This window comes from Chaetura pelagica, unplaced genomic scaffold, assembly GCF_000747805.2.
Source record: "Chaetura pelagica isolate M959 unplaced genomic scaffold, ChaPel_1.0 scaffold314, whole genome shotgun sequence".
Lineage (NCBI taxonomy): Eukaryota > Metazoa > Chordata > Aves > Apodiformes > Apodidae > Chaetura > Chaetura pelagica.
The window spans coordinates 1,169,019-1,187,273 of NW_009953218.1; positions in this window are offsets into that span (position 1 = coordinate 1,169,019).

Below are 18,255 nucleotides of genomic sequence, written 5' to 3' on the forward strand. Positions count from 1 at the left end.
AGAAGGGCAGAACTTCTCCCAAGAACCCCCCCCTCCCCCCTTTTTTTTTTTTTTTTTTTTGAGAATCGGAAACCTCCCGAGTGGCAATTTCAGAAGCAGGGCTGCCCTGAAGAGCTTAACGTGTGGTACCCGCTTTGCCGAGGGCCCGTCGGACGTGGGGCCGTAACAGGAGGGTGTTTTCTGACTTGTGGCTGTGTTAAAAATACCTCCTCTTTTGGCTTTACCTGTTATTTCGGTAATTCTTGACAGGCTAGGAAAAGGATTTAAAATTCCATCTCGGTGCGAGGTCTTGTGCTGTAAATGCAGAATGGGGGTTCAGTCTCAAACTCTGCAGAAATCAGTAATCACCTTTATGACCTTATATAGGTATTTGAATTTATTTCTCTTTTATTTCTACAATAAATTTCTAGGAAAAAAAAACTACACAAAAACAAACACAAAAAAAACCCCTTTTCATTTGTTTAAAGAGATTAGGAAGCTTAGTAATTCTTAGTATATAAAAAATGTATATCTGTCTGGCTTTAAGAGAAAAAAAAAAGGTAGATTTCAATTCAGAAAACTAAATAGCTTTAGTAAGAGGTTATAAAACTAGGCATTTAAATTAATTCTTTCCAAATTTGATCTGTTCCTCTAATCCTGTTTCAGAGCACTGGAAGGAGGGAGTTGTAGATCTTCTATAAAGTCTGCTTACGTTTTAAAAATCCTTCTAGGTAAATAGTAATGAAGAGTGCTAGTAGTTTTTATATTTCCTTCCTTGCGTTGCTGTGTGTGTCTTCAGATTTTAAAAATATACTTGTATTTGTCTGAGACATAACTTGTGGTTGAAAAGGGAGCTCTGTTTCAGTGAGGTACCAAACAGCTGTTATGTTGCTATGGATATGTGATCTTGTGCCTGTGCACTGTCTGCACTATGTTTTCTAAGGTGTCATTGTGGGAATACTCACAGGAGACAAGGAATCTTGAAGGGTTTTTTTAAGTTGTGTTCCTCTCGGTTTCATCAAAGGCAGAATCATGTTGTATTGTGCTATTCATCCACGCTAGAGAAAGCTGGTCCCTTTCAGTTCCCTCCAGTACAAACTACTAATTATCCACATCCTCATTTTTCTACCTTTAGGGAAAACAGTCATGATAGACTTTTCTGGCATGAGCTCTGCTGGTGTATCTTTGTACAAGTGGGACAAAACCTTTCATCCAACCTGAGAGATTGAAATTTTGGATTTAGAATATCTAGACATCTGAAAGTTGCTAACGTGAAGCTTTCAACTTGTCTGAGTTCCATCGGCATGAAAACGGAACACGCATCATCTCTTGATTGTGATTGAGCAATGCATTGAGACTTAATTCAGATTTTGGTATATTGCCTTCTGCTTTGCCAGATGTGTGAGAGAGGATAATTGCGTGGGCTCTCCTTTGCTCTGCCAGCTACACCTCATGATTCACAAAAAGGTGATCACTCATGCTTGCTTTTTTTTTTTTTTTTCCCAGTGTTTTATAGTCTTTTAATTTTTCTAGATAAGAAGAGATTTCTACCTCTGTAAAGAAATGTGCCTTTGGAGTCCTCTGAAATGTGGTAGGGGATGTTATTGAATTAGGGTCTCTTTTTTTTTTTTTTTTTTTTTGCTTCTATGGAAGGAAAGCTTTGTGGCAACAATGGTTATATAATTCGGGTGAAAATGAAGTTTCTGTTTTGGTCAATGGGCTGAAGTTCTGTTCCTCTTTTCTCAGTTAAGCTGCATGTTGTGATTTAGGCTTCTATGGCAACAAAGGACCACACATCCACTTGCTCAGTCCTCCCCCCTGTGGGATGGGGAGGAGAAAATATAACAAACAGCTTGTGGGTCAAGACAAGGACAAGGAGGGTTCACTCACCAAGTATGGTGATGGGGACAACAGACTTGGATCTGGGGAAAAAAATCTGTGTCATTTGTCACCAATCGAATCAGAGCAGGACAATGAGAAATAGAACCAGATCTTATAACCACCTTCCCCCACTTCTCCCTTCTTCCAAGGCCCAGATTACTTTGCTCCTGATTTCTCTACCTCCTCCGCCACAGCAGTGCAGCACAGCAAGGAATGAGGGCTGCAGTCAGTTTGTCACACATTGTTTTCTGTCACTCCTTCCTCCTCAAGTAGAAGGATTCCTCACAATCTTCCCCTGTTCTAGCGTTCCTTCATGAACCCCTCCAACATGAGTCCCTCCCATGGGGTGCAGTTCCTCAGGAACAGAATGCTCCCCACGGAGTCCTGGCCTTCTTCAGGCACACTTACCTCCCCTGGCACAGGGTCCTCCACAGCTGCAGGTCCTTCATGGGCTGCTCCACTGAGGTCCTTCATGGGCTGCTCCCCCACGCTTCTCCAGGGGCTGCAGGGGACAGCCTGCTCTCTCACCCTGAGCTTCAAGAGAACCTCTGCTTGGGTACCTCCTACCCCTTCTTCCTCACTGAGCTTGGTATCTCTGCTCAGCTATTGCTCTTGCCTCCCCCTTTCCTCTCCCCTGCAGGTCTTTCTTTAGTTTCCTTTTCCTCTTCTTAAGTATGCTACTGTATAGAAGTTATCACTATCGTTGATAGACTCAGCCCTGGCCAGATGCAGGTCCAGCTTTTGGAGCTGGAGGAGCTTTCAGCAGCTTCTCACAGGAGCCACCCCTGTGGCCCTTCCCCCACTACCCAAGCCCCATGCACTGGCCCAACACACTGACACAACAAGAATCCAGCTGGTGGCTGGTCACAAGTTGGATTCTTCAGGGCTCAGTATCGGACCCACTTCTTTTTAACATCTTTATCAACAAGTGATCTTGATGAGGAGGTAGAATGCACCCTCAGTAGGTTTGCAGACAACACAGAGAAGTTGGGAGGGAGTGTTGATCTGCCTGAGGGTAGGGAGGCTCTACAGAGAGGCTTGGACAGACTAGATTGATGGGCCGAGGTTGATTGTATGAGGTTCAACAAGGCCAAGTGCCGGGTCCTGCACTTGGGCCACAACAACCCCATGCAACACTACAGGCTTTGGGAGGAGTGGCTGGAAGGCTGTCCAGCAAAAAGAACTCAGGTTTCTGATTGATAAGCAGCTGAATATGAGCCAGCGGTGTGCCCAGGTGGCCAAGAAAGCCAATGGCATCCTGGGTGTGTTAGAAACACTGTGACCAGCAGAACCAGGGAGGTGATAATTCCTCTGTACTCGGCCTTGGTGGGGCCACACCTTGAATACTTTGTCCAGTTTTGGGCACCTCAATACGAGAAGGACACTGAGGTGCTGGAGAGTGTCCAAAGAAGGGCAGCAAAGCTGGTGAAGGGCCTTGAGAACAAGTCTTATGAGGAGCAGCGGAGGGAACTGGGGCTATTTAGTCTGAGGAAGAAGGTCTGAGGGGAGACCTCATCACCCTCCTGTAGGCCTCCTTCATGTACTGGAAAGTCGCTATGAGATCTCCCTGGAGACCTCTCCTCTCCAGGATGAATAATCCAAGCTCTCTCAGCCTGCCTTCATAGGAAAGGTGCTCCAGCCCTCTGATCATTTTTGTGGCCCTTCTCTGGACTCGTTCCAACAGCTCCATGTCCCTCTTGTGTTGAGGGCTCCAGAGCTGGACACAGGACTCCAGGTGGGGTCTTATGAAGGTGGAGTAGAGGGGCAGAATCACCTCCCTTGGCGTGCTGGCCACACTCCTTTTGGTTCAGCCCAGGATGCAATTTGCTCTCTGGGCAGTGAGTGCACATTGTTTGCTCATCTCCAGATTTTTGTCCACTGGTACCCCCAAGTCCCCTTCTGCAGGGCTGCTCTCTACCACATCATTGCCCAGCCTGTATTGATAGTGAGGATTGCTCCTACTCAGGTGCAGGACCTTGCACTTGGCCTTGTTGAACCTCGTGAGGTAATGTAATTTAGGTCTGGAGGCCATCTAGTTTGAGCTCCTGTTCAAGGCACAGCTAACTTAAAAGTTAGATTATGATGCTCAGGGTCTTCTACACCAAAGTTTTTAATATCTTCAAGGGTGGAGATTCCACGGGGTCTCTGGGTACCTGTTCCAGTGCTCAACTATCTCTGTTGTGCAAATGTGTTTTCTTGCATCTGTTTAGAATTTCCCTCATGTTTTTTTCCTTGAGTTGTTACCTGCCCTTTTGCTGTGCACCTCTAAGAATTGTATGGCTGTGCCCCCTCTATAATGTCCCTGTAGATAGTGGAAGATTGTAGCTGTGTCATCCTTCAGGCTGAACCAACCAACCTGCCACAGCCTATCTTCAGATGTAGTGTGATCATCTCAGTGGCTCTCTACTAGAGTTCTTCCAGTGTAGTGGTGTCTCTCTTGTCCTGGGGGAATCCATAGCTGGATACAGTACTCCAGATGTAGCTTTGCTAATGCTGAGTTGAGGGCAATAATAATTTTACTCAAGATCCTGTCTTATGTTCTTGCTGATGCAGCCCAGCATACAGAGTTGCCTTTTCTGCTGTAAGAGCACACTACTGATTCACATTTATCTTGTCCACCTGGACATTGCTTTCACACCCTGCAACCTCTAGGTTGCAGAGCTACAACCTGGCCAGCCTGCAGCTTGTATGAGCATGGGGTTATCTTCTCAGGTTGGTAATCCCAATATGGGGTTCTTCCATTCCAGATGCAGGGCTTTGTATTTGCCTTTGTCAAACTTCATAAGCTTTCAGTTCAGAAATTCCTTCAGCTTGTCAAGGCCCCTCTGAACGTCAGCCCTGTCCCCGATGAAGATGTTAAATAGTACCAGCATCAGTACTGACCCTTGAGAAATGCTGTTAATGATTTGCCATAATTTGAACCACAGATTGCTCAGTCCCAGCCTCTAATTCCTATGTTCCCAGCTTGTTTACAAAGATACTATGAGGGTGCCTGAGCACTGGAACAGACTGCTCGGGGAGGTTGTGGAATTGTCATCATTGGAGATGTTCAAAAGCCATCTGGACACAGTCCTGCACAGCTGGCTGTAAGTGGCCCTGCTTGGGCAGGGGAGGTTGGACCAGGTGATCTCCAGAGGTTTCCTCCAACTGATTCTGTTGAAAGCCTTGCTACAACTAAAGAAATTGAGTGCTTTCCCCTCTCCCACTAAACTAGTAATTTCTGCCTAAAAGGTGACCATCGAGTATCATTTGTCATGGATAGATTTGAGGCAAGAGTTACAAAATGTGTTTATTTGATGTATGTAGACTATAACAATAAGGTACACAACAGAACCAGTACCAAGAGCCTAAGTGGAAAACAAACTAAGCAATGCTCAATTTGTTTTGTGGTGGTTTACATCACCACGTGGAAGTTCAGTGCCCCTCTGCCAGATTACTGGGAACACCTCTCCCACATTACTGGGAACACCTCTGCCAGATTACTGGGAACAATGTGTTCTAGACTGGCAATAACCTGTTCATTCTCCAGGTCTGCACACTTGGAAGCTATGATATTTAATGATGCATTTTATATGCTAAGCTATTATCCTTAAATGAAGGGAGAAGGGAGCTTAAGAAGATGTAGTCCATTGGCTGGCAAAACTGAGTGGTACCTCTTTGGTCTAGTTTGGTAGGTGACCTCAAATCCCTCAAGATTTGTAGGTGTTTGTGAGAGATAATACAGTCTTATTAGCAGGTAGGCAGAGATGCGCAATGGCCCAGAAAACACCTTGATTCTTTTATATTGTTTCAGATGTGTTGTTGAATAAGCTCATAAAAGATCTTTGGCAGGAGCTCTGTTTCCTAACGCGCACGGTATCCGACCTCGGCACAGGATGTGCCCTGCGCAGTAATAGAGAAGGCTGCAGAGCTGTGTCAGTCTGGAGAATGGGATCTGGTGTAATCATGTTCACCTGTCCTGCTTAATGCCACCCCAGTGAAAAACAGACTGACTCTTCAACAAGCAAATCTTAATTATCAAAAAAGAAAATAATTGTTTTGTGTCTATGATCTGTGGCTTTTCAATGTTGAAGATACCATGCTGTTGCTCTTTGGAAAGAAAATGAGGGTGGTGGGAAGCACATTTAAGGATTCTAATAGATAAAACTGATGACCTTATTAAGGGAAAAAAAGGCAGGCGACTGTTGAAAGAGAGGAGTGACTTTTGTAGTAGATCTACACTCTTTAAAAACTCTTTTCAGATATACTCTGGATAAAGTGATAGCATGCCAATTACAGCTTGGTTTAGATCTAGCTTTTCTGGAGGGCAGTCTGCATTTTTAGAATTCCAGTCAAATTGAAACAGTTGTAAACATCATCCTTAAGCTAGTTCCTGCTCACTGAGGAAAAAGAACCTCTGTCTTTACCTAGTGAAGAACTTCAAAGTTGACTTAATGGATTAACGTCTCTTTGGCAGATTCTGTCATTGGAGAGACAAAAAGCAAACAAAACCAAACTGACCAGATTTTATTGTGGTTTCATTAGAAATCTTCAGAAATTGCTTCTTGCAAAAGAACTGTCCTGAAAGCTTTTTTAGGTGAGAACAGTGTGGATCAATCACGCTATTCTGCTGCTTACTATTCAGTTGCACTCTCTATTGCCCTTGAACTGGCACATTCCATCCATTAATCTTAAGCACTTTGCAAGCTTTCACTTGTCCACTAATAAAAAACCAAACCCAAACACCTCACTTACTAGCAGTCTGCTATCCCTGCTCTATAAACAGAGAGTATGCAGGGGTGTGTATGTTTGGCAGGTTTGGTTTTTAAAGCTCATGCAGAACTTCTGCATGGCTGCTTGACTCTGTACTACTAGGGAAGGTGTACTCTGCGGGGCTCCCAGCAGGCCAGGTTTCTCAGTGGCTCAGACCAGGTGCCTGTTGGAGCTCATTATGTCTCCATCCTGCTTGCATTCCTGGCTTTTGCTCCTTGGAAAACGGAAGAGAATGGTGGTTGCCCAGGTTTCCATGTGATAAGCAGCTGTGACTTCAGCAAAAGTGTGCAGTAGAGATCAGGACAGCGGTAGTGAAGTAGGAGGTGTGTGCCTGCCTAGTAATAGGGTTAATAGGGAACCTAGGCAATTAACCTGTCCCTGACAGTGTTCTGCATGAACTTCAGTGGAATGTGTGCCCTAGATATGCCAGGGCTCAGTTTAAATCTCCTGACTTTTCTGATACAGTGGGACTGATACTTTTAGACTTTTATGGATGACTGTTGAACAAGGAAGTGCTAACTACACCTTTGTTGCACTCCAGTGAAAACATGTGATAACAAAGACCAAGTATTGTACTTGTTTTATCTATACATTGGTAGTCTGTGTGTATAGTTGAAAAATTAGGTGTGCTTGGGGAAAAAGAGGAACTTATATTCAGACATTTCTTGTGATACAGTGTTGAAGGACCCTGGGTTACTACGATCACTGTAAATTTTATTTAATTTACATCAGAAACACTTGTATTCTGGATGGTTTTACTTTGTTTAAAGGTCCAGAAAACAAGCTTCACTGTTGGAGGAAAGAAAACACAACTATGTATCCAGAAGATATTTACTGGAATTGTTCTTAACAAGTTAGTTTCAGGAGTCCTGGCACTGTACAAAAATAGAATGAGAAAGTTATACATAGCCCAGCGTACGTTGAGGTAAGCTTCTCAGTGTTACCCATTACTACATGTTTGTACAAATCAAATGCAAGTACCAATGCATTCAAAAAGGAAGAAGAAAAGCAAGCTGAAAAAGACAACTCTTTTTGTCTTGAAAATAAAATTTTTAAATGTCCAAAGGAAAAACCACAGGGAATGTGATGTCTTTGAAGAGAATATTGCAATTGTTTTTTCTGTGATTACATGGTGTGAGGTATATTTGTGTAGTAGAGTATTACCTTCTGTCTGTCCCAGTGGAATGACTGCTGCAGATGGCTTTCCTCCTGTCTACAGTTCTTGATGGTGTCTCCCCTTCACTCCCCCTCATCTCCCACCCCACAGACTTCCTCAGTACTGTGAATTACAGGCTCATGATGCAAGCGTGATGTGTATAGATAACATAAGCATTGAGATTTTCAGTGTTCATTTTTAGAAATGAGAAAGAATGAGACATTTCCCATTCTGAGGGCCTCATGTCATGCATACTGAAGTCACTTGGCTCAAGTCCAGAGTTTCATTTAATAATGGGCATACTAAAACTTTACGATAGTTAAAGTTTTACTCATTCTTTCCTGCTTTGCTTCTGAAATTATTTCCCCCTTATCTGCCACTTGCTCTTTTTGGTGCCTTTCTCCATAGCCATCTTTGTTCTAGTCTTTGTCAGCAGTTGTGTCATATATAGGTCAAGGAGATTCTAGGTAGGTTTATATGTTTATTTTATTATTGGAAGGGTGCTTGGATTCATGGATGGACTTGATCTTTACAGCCTTGTAAACCCTTATTTGCAGCATGTTATTTGTGTCACTGATGGGGAAAAAAAAACCAGGAGGAAGAGGACTGGCTCTTCAGTGTTTATCTACTCAAGGCTAAACTATGACTTTTAAAACAGGAAGTATTAGCCTGTAGTTTTACAAATCTTCAGCTTCCAGCTGAGTTTTGCTCTAAACCATGTGCTTAAATAGAACTTGCCATTACTGCCTTAGCTTTAATATTGTGTTTGTCCTAAGTGAAACTAAAGTCTGTACATGTTGAAACGTAGTGTCATATTTCCTCTGACTGCATCCTCTAGCAATGTATTTACTTTAAACGTGAATCCTGTGTATGTCTACTTATAGGAGAAAAGCCATAGCACTTCTGCTGTCTGCAGTAGTAGTTTGACTACTGTAGTGTGACACAGGTAGTTTGTGTGCAGTCTTCCAATAGCCAAGTACCTAGATCTTGTCTGATGATAACATGACTTTACATTGCTTTCCTGTCCGTTTGGTTACGCCTTTTACACAAATAATTTATAAAAAGTATGTAACTTGGTCAGTGGCAGATGGTTAAGAGATTGTCAAGACATTACTCTTAGAGATGCACTCTGAGAATGTTCCTGTTCTCTTGCAGTGAAAGTCAAATAGTTTGCTTAAATCTTCTCTTCTTTCTGCTTGCTGTGAATTGGTCAGTCATCTTTGTCTTGCTTTCTGTCTCCTACACCTAAAAAGAATAATGGAAGTGTGTGTATGTATTTTTATGAGTTGTGCAAAAAAATCAAAACATTTCCTACAGAAAGTCTTGTGGAATCTGTTTATTTATTTTTTTCTGGCAAACCTACCGCATCAGAAATTTCTGTCCTAGCCTAAAACAAACACAAAGATTTTCAAACAACTGTTTGAAGGGAACCTATCCTAGCAACATAAATCAAACACTTCTCATATAAAAAATATTACATAGTCCTTGAATCTGTATGTTGCAACTTTGAAATGGAAAGACCTGTTCTATTTGGAAATAGGCCACTGTTTCTATGAGCAGCATTTATTTTAAAACCAGTGTTGCAGGAAAAATGTCTGCTCTCCTGCCTTCTCTCTACCCCTTGCTTTGTAGTTGTCTAGTTACATCATGCCAAGCTTTTCTTCAGAACAGTAAAGGCCTTGAACCTGCAGCCACCCACTTTTCTCTCAGCAAGAGTTTGCAGCTTTCCATGTTTGTTTAGAGGTAGACAGAACTGACAACTGGATATTGTGATAAAGTGCTCTGGGTTATCCTAGTTCAGTGGGAGAGTTGGACTAGATGATCTCTAGGGGTCCCTTCCAACTCTAGCGATTCTGTGATTCACACCAGAGAAGTCAGCAATGCTGGGGAGCTTGTGTAACATAGGATCAGCAATTGCAGCTGATGGATGCAATTTGATTCTTGTCTTATCTCCACATCCTTCAGCTGCTGTTGAGAAAGTAAGCATGTAGATGTTTTTTTTAAAACTCAACCAAACACAGAGCACAGGATGCGAAGTGCACTACGGACAGATAAATTGCTGTGGTTTCCCCCCCTAATTTAATGTAGGATTCTGCTTTTTTGGAGCATTGGAAATAGATTTTTTTAGCCATGTAAGTAAGAGGTGTGATCTTGAAGCATGGCTTGTGATCCCTTGTATAGCTCATAGCTGTACTGACAATTTAACTCTAATTTATGGTCTGCTTTTTGCAAGGGGCAAATTAAATGTGCATGCTCACTTCAAGTTACTTTTTATACTCAGTACTGACTTACAGTAGTCCTAAATAAGTATTTTCTTCTTCAGGCTGCTGTTCTCCAGATGCTGTAGAGTAGCACAGGAAAAAAAAAAAAAAAAAAAAAGATTCTCTAATAAAGCAAAAAAGAGGAAGCACCATTAATTAAGAGAGGACCTTCAATTATGGGTCTTCAAACACCAGACTAGGTCTCTATTATCCCAGTCACAGCCTACCTTTGCTGGTGTTTGGGTCGTGCTACAGAACCTCTAATTCCCTAGGAATAGGGAAAATAGGGTGAATATTGATATTTGTGATCAGTGATGTAGGTTGAATTGCCCTTTCAGTACAAGGTTGTTAATATTTGTTGATTTTTAAATGGTTTCTAATTGCAAACTTACTTACAAAGAGATAACACTCTTATTCTATGCCTGTGTTTCACTCAGATGGGCAATCTGTCTGCATTCTCCTCTAACTTGAAGAGAGTACAATTACACATCCTTGCTATTCCACTTCAGGGTATGAGGCTTTTTAGTAGAAAAGTGTTTCCAGTAGCTTTTTATTCACTTCCTATGAAAGGAGAAGAACAGTGCTCCTTGGGTTCTTTTCTGCCTAGAATCTCTGCCTGTGGATGCTTGGAGCTGCTAGTGTTGCTGGTTCTCAAGGTTGCCTAATTAAAGCTTTACGATATGTATGGCACTGTGTGTTTAGATAGTTCACATAAGTAAAATGAAGACCTACTCATAATACATTAATTAGTTTATAGGCAAAATGTGACTTCTTACTCTGAAGCATTTGTTCCTTAGGTAGTTGTTCTATGCATGTTTCTGCATAGAAGAGAGATCTAGATTTTTAATTTATTTTTTTTTAAAGGCTGTTTACTTTCATGGATTGAAAGCTGGATATCCACATGATTGCTAGTTCTGCTTTCTGAACTTAGTTAGATAGCTACTGGAGAGGGAAGCAAATAATTCGTAGGGCTTGGCTGTAGCTCTCCTCCCCTCCCAGCTGAGAGATTTCCTCCCTGTAAACTGTTCCACTTCTGGCACAGTAACTCTTACATTCTATGCCGTGGTTCAGACGTGAGGAGGAGGTTAGAGGGTGCTTCTGAGCAGATGATTCTACAGTTTGATGTCTAGGGCTTACTTGTTGTTATGGGAAAGGTCAGTCCATGGCAGTTGGAGCTCTTCAGTTAAATGACTGTAGCTGCTGTCTAACATGCTCAACTCACAGTGGATTTAGGATAGTTGAGTTACGTTTCCTGTTTGTTCCTAGCCAATGTGCTCTATATGCGTGGGTCTTGAAGTTACGTGGGGCATTTAAACAGAGCTGGAGTAATCTGAAAAAGTAACATTTATTCAAAAGCCAAAATAAAAGTGAACTGTGTTCTCAATATATACGGTGTCAGTTCAAAAGTGTAGGCTGTCCAATATTCTTTTTTCTAAGAACAGTTAGAGAAAAGTTGAGGAACCTTGCATGCACTCCTATCAACATCTAACCTGGCTGCTTCTGATAAAGCCTAATCATGGTGGATCTAAAGCAGGTTAAAGGACAAAGCTTGCTTTGATACACAGTTGCGTTCTAGGAATCAAAGGCCAGCAGAACACATTTCTGCAAGAGACAAAGGACTAAGTTACTCTGTTTGTAGGTAGTAACACTGCCTGCATTTTAGTTCCTTACAGTGTCTGTTGCCTTTCCTAACAGGCAGTCACTAATGTTTTTAAGGAGACATTTTGTTACCTATTTGCAAGAGAATCTAGAAGCAACTGGTTAAACTAAATAGCTTGTTAACTAAACCAGAAACAGATTATAAGGATTGGATTCTTTTTTAAAAGTTAATCTTGGGGTTTTTCCCCCCTCCAGACAATTAAAAATAAAAGGGAGGGGGAGGTAGTTGAGGGAAGCTGCTCACAGCCTGAAGTTTTAGGACTCTGCTTGTCAGTGTTGAGATGTGTATAGTTTGGAGCTTCCTGTTCTTGGACAAAACACAGTGTCTGGGATCTGCCAAGAATGTTTACAGGGTATGCCTAGTAAGTCTCTTGATGTGGCACTTAAGTGCACTGAAACCTACAAAGTGCACCAGTGCTTTTCAGTCGTCTAGGAGCAAGAACCTGTCTTATCTTTGTTTTCTACTCTTTATCTTCCCTTCAAGTGATAGGAACTGTTTTGGCCTTCTCTCCCTCTGGTGGTAAAAGGGTAGGACAAATAAAAGTGATGAATCTGGATAAATTTCAGTCATAAACAACTCATCCCCCTCCTTGTTGCTTGTGTTACAAGAAATTGCTCTGCTCATAATGATCCAGTGGTACTATTGTGAATGGGTAGTATTATTTTAAGTATACAAGAGCTTTTCTGAATATTACTAGATGGATACCAGCTTCACACCTTTCTCTGAAAATAAAACAAAAATCTTTAGAACTAGGTTTTAAAACCCTGGGTAATAGAAGCTGGAGTTGGTGAAAAGGAAAAATAGTCTGTTTGGTTTCTGGGAGTGAGTATGAGACCAGTTAGTGTAAATAGTCAGGAAGGCCAGGTCAGGCTAATTCAATGTGTCTGTGGTGTTCTCTTCTCAGTGAGTAATACTGAATAAGGTTAGTGTATACTAATTTAAAAACAGTATTCCCTCCTGGGTTGCTTTTGTTTGGATTTTTTAAATTTATTTTTATTTCTTGATTTGTGTTCAACTCAACTCTAAGGTGCTATTGTAGAGACTGTACTCTGGAATGGCAATTTTTCATGGTTTTGTATATAAGGAGTGTGCTCAGCTTGATTATGAGAACTGGAAATGGTACAGTGTGATGAGTCACATATATATATGAAAGAAAGGGTTGTTGTTCTCATAAAATACGAGTCCTGTGAAAATGGATATCCCAATCAATCAAAGAATTGTAAACTTTTAGGAAGATAAGCAAGCATGTGAACCATGAACTGACTCACTTCCCTTCTCAAGTGCTTTGGTTACAAATAAATAGCATCTTTTTTTTTTTTTTCTTTTAAAAGACTTATTCCTACAGTTCTGCTTATAAGGTATTGACTTTAATTTGGGTTCACTCTTATAATATCTGGGAGTAGACAAATGCTTATTAAATAGTGTGAAATTGTTACATTTATTTATTCTCTTTAGAGAGGGAGAGAGAGGTGGTGTTATGCCTGCAGGAAGGGACATGTGGGAAGAGACCAGAAGCATTGGGCAGTGGCTCAAGCAAGGTGACTGTCAGCAATAGTGCATCTGCTGCTGAAACATTCTGGTCCTTTGTATCTCAAGAAATGCCACAAATTGGCTGAGATGGGACTGTCTGTATTGGCACTTAGGAAATTGACAAGTGGAAATAAGGAGCACGGGAGAGTCCTAACACTTGGAAATTAAATTTAAAAATGCTGCACAGGTACTGTGCCCATTGGTGTCTCTTGCTGCTATCCTCAAACAGGTGTTTGCTTACTTATCTATGATTTTTACCTCTTCCGATAACTTGTTAAGAGCAGTGTATTTTGAGTAGCTTTTGCTAAGGATGATCTCTCTTACAATCCCTCAATTAAGCAGGAAACTTGGGGAAACTAAACAAGTAGTGAAACCTTTGCCCTCTTCCCCAGTTAAGAGGCAGGGAGGTTAGACTTGCAGTCTAATGTTACCTTGGGGTCTTTAGGGTTTGTTCTGCTTACCTGTGCACCATGCTGAATATTGCCAGATATACCTAGTTAACATACGTGATTGTTCTCTACCTTTTTAATCCTTCAAAATACCTTGAAGACTTTCTTGTATTTAAAGTGTCCCAGCTCTTCTTGGTAAATTAACTTGGATCATTACTAATGCTAATGCAGGCCCAGTCTTTAGAGAGTCCTTTCCAACTCGGTGGACCATGAGAACATGGTATAATGAAAGTGAGGATAAACTCCCACAAAAGTTGTTCATACAGATGTCTATCTGATCCCAGCTTCAGGTACATACATTATTTTCAGTATAAACTATTCATCTAGAGTGTCTGTTTTCTGAACAGAAACAACTGCCTTTTTTGGCTGATAACTTCTAAAGTTTATATCCCCAAAGGATACATTTGTGTTACTTTCCATGATCTGGAGGGTGCTTAACTCAACAGTCTGGCTAGATTAAACTCACTTATTTGTTCATGCCTGTAAGGCTACTTCTGCAATGCTATAACATCAGTCATTCTGGTGAAACACTTCTGGTTATATAAATAGTGTGTTGGTAACTCAAGTTATGTTAGATTCTGAATCAAGCTGTGTGTGCCATTGGGCAGTCCCCTTGCAAAAGATAAGTTCCAAAAGAGCTTTAGATTTTCCACCTTGAATTGGTGATGGAAAATCAGAGTACCACAAGGCAAGGATGCTGCTGGTGCTTGCTGTTAGGAAAAGGGACTTGCTCCTCAAGTCCTTCATTACCTGTGCTAGTGTTTTTCTGGAAGACAGTGTTGCCCACTGTTATTGTGGAAAAACTAACCCTTCATTTTTGTAGTGAAGCTTGGAAGTACAATACTAAGTTATGTCTGCATAGCTGCATCTTCTTCCCTATGTGTGTGTGCATATAGGTGGCAATTGTACTCCTCTGTCACTCACTGACAGCACTGAGCTTTGCAGGGAGTACAGATACAGATAAAAAAAAACTTAGAAGCCAAGAATGGTTTCTGCTAGCATGCAGATTTATCATGAATATGATTTAAAAGTTAGAAGTGATAAAACCAGTGTTCATTTTTTGACCTCTCTTTTCCTGCAAGATAAAGAGCTTTATGTAGAAATAAGCATAGCTTGAGTTAGTCTCAGAAAATATGTGTTAGCTGCAGATGGGAAGATATTCTAGCTTAGTTGTGCAATGAAAAGAAAACTGTAAAGATGCCCTAGTGTCTTGCATGGTAACTATTAATGTAGATTTACACTAGTGTTAGAGGTAGCCAGTAAGGATGGAATATCCCAAGACATAGCAGAGTATGTTGCCAAATGTAGCTAGGGAAATGTCTCCAATATTAGCATGCATAGTTAAAGTGGATTAAAGAGCATAAGAGAGATTATGTGGGAATTGTGGTATATCTATCTACAGATGAATTTATCAAGGAGTGACTCTCATACCATCCTGTCTCCCCACAATATTTTGTATAAGTAATGCAGATGCTAGTTATTTGCATTGTTTCTCTTTCTTCTGTCAAACTGTAATTATGTAGTGGTTGCTCTTGCATTGGAAGCTGTTATAAAAATCAGCTGGTATGTTTATTTCACTACTGTTACTTGGTGTTCTCATCATAGAATCTAGGTTGAAGTTCTTCTGCTTATACTGGAACTGAGCAGGATTGAGACAACCTATGCCTAAGGCATAGCCACCAACCTCTTACGTTCACATTGAACAAAACCTTGTCTGTCTGGTCCCTTTTCTTATTGTGCACTGCTTTGATTGTATGCATTGGGAGTCAGAAACATGTACTTTCAGTTTGTGGGGCACGATAAAATAAAGCCCTGATAGGGTGAGTTCTCAGGACTGATGAAGTACCAGTAGTCAGTAACAGTCTGAAAAATAACAATAAAGCTTTTAAGTTGTTTCTTTCTATTCAACTTCTTTTCTTACCACTAAGGTGGCCTCGCCTACAGCTTAAGGCCACATCTTTTTGGATAATATGCAAACCACCCTGGTAATGCACTACTTGGCCTGTAGAGTTTGTTGCCAAGCCTGGGAGAAGAAAGACTAAAAATTAGTAAGCTTTAAGGAAGAGGATGTGAAATACAAAGTGAAGTAAATTGTTGTGGCTTGTATCAAATCTCAAGAGCATATTTTTTTGAGGTAATTACTTTGATTTGGTATAATGTCATGTTGTTTTTTTTCATGATCTGGTTTTATGTGTTTTCTAGGTAATGCAGAGGGATCCAAGCAGATTCATATTTGAGCCTTGGATTATTCATTTAAAAACCCAATTTTCTAGCCAGTGTCAGAGCAAGTTTCGTATGAGCTATTCAAATAGGTATTTAGTCAGATCTGGAGCTGGAGTAAACTGTTTCAACACTTTTTCCCACAGCCTTCTCCTAGACAAGCTGTCAAGATGCAGATTGGATAGGCAGTCTGTAAGGATAGGGAGGAAACAGGCTAACTGGCCATATGCAGAGGACAATCATCAGTGTTTTTTAACTCAGGCTGGCAGCCTGTTACAAGTGAGGTCCAGCAGGGATCAATACTGGACTCTACACTGCTGAACATCTTCATAAATTGCCTGGAAAATGGAATTGAAGGCACTGTCACCACACTTGCTGGGTACACCAAACTGGGTGTTGAGGCAGACAAGTCAGAAGCACTGACTGGGACAGGCTGGAAGTGGGGGCTGGCAAGAACAGTATGAGTTTTAGCAAAGACAAATGCAAAGTCCTGCACCTGGGTTTGAATAACCAAAGAGGCCAATACAGGCTAGAATCTGTATGGCTAGGGAGCAGCCCTGTGGAAAGTGACATGGAGGTTCTGGTGGACAACAAGCTGAATGTGTCAATAGTGTGCTGCTGCAGCAACAGAGGCAAATTGGATTCTGGGCTGCATCTGCAGGAGCATTACTAGCCAAAATAAAGATGTGATCATCCTACTCAGGCTTCATGTGGAGTACTGTGGCCAGTTCTCTTGCCCACAGTTCAAGAAAGATGCAGATAGGCTGGCGAGGGTCCAAAGAGTGGGCCACAAAAATGATCAAAGGGCTGGAGAACTGCCCTATGAGGAAAGACTGTAAAGAGTTCAGTCTCTTCTCCCTGGAGAAGACAATGAGAAGACAATACTCATCACAGCATTTTAGTATTTAGAGTGGCTACAAAGGGGACTGAGACTCTTCACAAGGAGTTGTGTGGATAGACACAAGGGGCAATGGATACAAGTTGCACCAGGAGGGGTTTCATCTCAATAGAAGAATGAATTTTTTTTTTTACAGTGAGAACAGTTTTTCACTGGAACAACTTCCCCAGGGATGCTGTAGAATCTCCATCACTGCAAGTTTTCAAGATGTAATTGAACAGGGTACTTGATAATCTCATCTTGGTTCCCTTCCCATGAAAGGTTGGACCAGATGATTTTTTGCTGTCCCTTCCAACCTGGCTCTCCTGTGATTGTTTCTATGATTAAATTGTTCTTGGACCTCGCATTCTAATAAGAGTCCATCTTTCTTCCTCTACTCTCTGTTCTGTGCCTTCCTAGGTAGGGGCTGCCTCAGCATGGATCAGTTTTACTGCAATTCCTACCCATGAAGTCAGTGAGCAACACATGGCCAGCCCAGGATGGGCTGTTGTCAGCGCATTGTTTTTTCTGGGTTGAAGTGGACCACTCTGGAAATTTAGCCTATCCTGAGATGTATCTATCCTGACAGTGGGCCTGATGCACTGACCAGTCATTTCACTTTGTTTCCTAGCCATAACTTCCTTTGAAATGACAACCGTTCTTTTTTCATAAATGAAGCTGTAAGAGGCAAAGTGAAGAAAAGTAGAAGGAAATTTCAGAACAAAACAAACCAGGGAATGCAATCCAGACTGCAACATGTACAAATTATGGGGTTTCTTTCTCACTAGTTCTGGAGATCAATTTCAATTCTCCATCTTAATTTCCATTTTTTATAGATCTGTTTAGAATACTGATACTAGGCCATGAACTGTGGCAATGCTAGAAGAAATTTTTAAAAGACTGCTAGAAGCTGTGTGATCTGGCTCTGTTCCAATACAGGTCTTGTTATTCATCCTGAGACACAGTTAGAAATACATGTTTGTCTTGATGACTTGAAATATAGCTCACTAATTAGTTGAAGTCTGTTCTGGTTTGGCAGTGAGAAATGGCTTTTTAAAATACATTCAGTTGATTAAAAGCGTGGGAGGTAGCTTAGCTGTTCACTTCAGGTACAAAACCAAGAGTTATCTAGGCTTTACTGATTAAAGGAAACTTTATCTATATGCTGAATCTTTTTATATGCAGTAACTTATTGCTATATGGAAGGAAATCTTGCATCAACCCTCACAAGGTACACTATCCAGTACTGCAGGCTCAGCAGACCCAGGAATTTATTTTAATCGGTAATGGTAGGTTTATTCCTTCTCACAAGCTGGAAATGCCAGGAAATAATTGGTGTCTCAGTTCATGAGAGTGTGTATCATTTAGATGGTCCTTACATAAACAATCTAAATACTAATGCTGGAAAGACCAATTTAAATCAGTACTTAATGCTGGTCTATACTTAGCTCTTCCTTGTGTTTCCCATGAGTGCAATTTTACAGTGATAG